The sequence below is a fragment of the Crocodylus porosus genome, unplaced genomic scaffold, assembly GCF_001723895.1.
Source record: "Crocodylus porosus isolate Cpor-Errol unplaced genomic scaffold, CroPor_comp1, whole genome shotgun sequence".
NCBI lineage: Eukaryota > Metazoa > Chordata > Crocodylia > Crocodylidae > Crocodylus > Crocodylus porosus.
In genome coordinates, this window is record NW_017728914.1 from 5,274,513 (window position 1) to 5,276,996 (window position 2,484).

Consider the following 2,484-nt stretch of genomic DNA (forward strand, 5'->3'; position numbering starts at 1 on the left):
TGGGACTGAGAACAAACCCTGAGCTATTTTGTGCCTTGCCAGATGGGGGGCAAAGAAGAGGGTCACCATCTGAACTCTGATTTACCCGCTTGTGGGTACACACACACACACACACACACACACACACACACACACACACACACTTTGCACTGCTGTAAATGATTGCACATGGCACAGTGCAGTGGAAAACCTGGCTTCTCTCCTGCCTGTACAGCAACAGAAAGCTGTCTCTGCTGTGCTTAGGAACTGGGTCTTTTAAAGAGAAGATCTTTTGTGTTAGGCCAGAACAAGGACCCATCCTTTCCTTTGTTTGTATTAATAGAGCTTGACAGCATAGAGCAGGGGTGGGCAAAATGTGGCCCGCCAGATCCAGCTTGTGGAGAGACTTCTTCTGGCCTGTGGCAGGTCCCTCAGTCCTGCCTGACTCAGGCATTGTCTGGCTTCTTGTGCATCCTGCCACCCCGGGTGCACAGCAGGGTTGGGGTGCTTCTGCAGCCGAACTCTATTTCCTAGCAGCCCTGGTAGCAGGTGCTCCTTCCAGCTACTGGTGCTGCTGGCCACAGCTCTGTGGAGACTGACAAGGACCCACATAGGCAGGGCCCATGCCCCAAGCTGAATGCACAGTCCTTACCCTGGCCCTGACCCCAGCCCGCCCTACGCAGGGGATCAGGGTTCCTGCAGTCCCTGCTTTGAACCTGCCTGCCCCAGCCATGATGAGTTGTGGTAGTTGCGGCAGCAGCTGGGCAGAAGCTGCTGCTAGGTGCAGGAAAAAAGCGGGACCTAGCAGTAGGTGCGGTGTCTCCTGCTTACTGCTGCCGGGGCCTTGTCACTGTGGCTACCTGGAGCCTGTACTGAGCTGCTGTGTGGCTCCTCTCCGTGGGCCCGGCGGGGAGGGGGGTAAGGTGGTATTGGTGGTGGTGGCAGTGTCAGCAGTGGGGAGGACACACAGGGCAGCCCCAGCACAGGTGAAGAGGAGACAGCTGTGCCTGCACCAGTTCCTGCTTTTTCCCAGCATCTAGCTGCAGCTTCTGCCCGGCTGCTACCACCTCTGTGCAGCCTGGAGGCAGTGCTGGTGGTGACAGAGGCCCCAGCTGAGCTGTCCCTGCTGAAGCTGCCACTTGCCCATACCCATACCCATGCCAGCTCCCTGCCCGCCTGCAGCCCCATCCCATGTAGGGAGGTCTGGTTGCGCATGTGGGGGAGTCCTGACTTGGCCCATGACAGGTCCCCAAATCTCCCTATGTGGCCTATGGGCCCAAATAGTTGCCTACCCCTATGTAGAGATTGCAATAAATGTTCTGTTCCTCCACAGACCAGATAAAGCCTGGCTAGTTGCAGTGCAGGCTACCCTGAGGGTGGGATGAACCAAGGCTGGTGAATTTATGGAGCTGGGGAGATGGTTGTAAAAGAGGATGGAGGAAGTATTGTGAAGTGGGCTATATATATATTTCTTTTATTTGGTGCCTAGGCTGAGAGGGAACTTCCCCCCACCCCCACCGGAGTACACATTTGCCTCATTGAAGCATTCACTGATCTGTTTCAGTGCAAGGCCTATAGGGCAGGTGTGTCAGCTCCTCTTGGGTGAACAAAATCTTCTCCAGTCCAAACAGCTCATCCTTCCAAAAGAGGTCTCAAAAACAAACCAGGCACAGATTATACTCAAAGAGATTGTCATGTATTCCTCTTCACGCAAAAAATCCCAAGGTTGTGGCAATGCAGCCAACCTAGAGTGCGCTGGAGCATGTGCCCACCCTCATTGATTGGATCATGATCTTGGGTGTGCTGACTTACACAAGCTCAGAGCTGCTCTAAGGTGACTGTGTTGCCTTGTTTCTTGGATTTGGCCTATGTGGAGTAGAAGCAGTGGGTTACAGAAGGGGGTGGTCATAAAGGGGATGGAGGGAGAGTAGAAAGGCCCACTAAAATTTGCAGAGGAGGGTCTGATCCTTGCCTCCCTGACAAATGAATTGGGAAGAGGCTCTGGAAGAATGCACTTGAGAGTCTTTGCTTCTGGAACTGGTTTATGCCTGCAGAGAAAAGCTAAGAAGTTTGTAAACTCAGGGCTGTATATACAGCTGGAGCAAACCAGACCACTTAAAAACCCTTAGTGATGCAAGAATAACAGAAGTCACAGCAACAGCTGACTATAGGGACCACTTGTGTAAATCTCTCAGAGCTGCCGCTTAGTCACGGTATGTGTGTTTTCCCAGGGAAACAAACTTACTTGCTCTGAGGAGGGGATCGGGTGAATGAGCATGCTCAGTGGACAGAACAGCCACTGTAAAGCACTCAGGGTCAGACTTTTTATTTTTTTATAGACCCAAATTACTGACAGGGCACTGGAAGTTGAGCTGCCTCTGCTGAGATCATGGCTGTTATGCCATCTGGAATACAGATGGCCTTTATTTGGGGCGTGTGTGTGTGTGTGTGTGTGTGTGTGTGTGTGTGTGTGTGTGTGCGCGCGCACATGCGCCTCTAGAATGA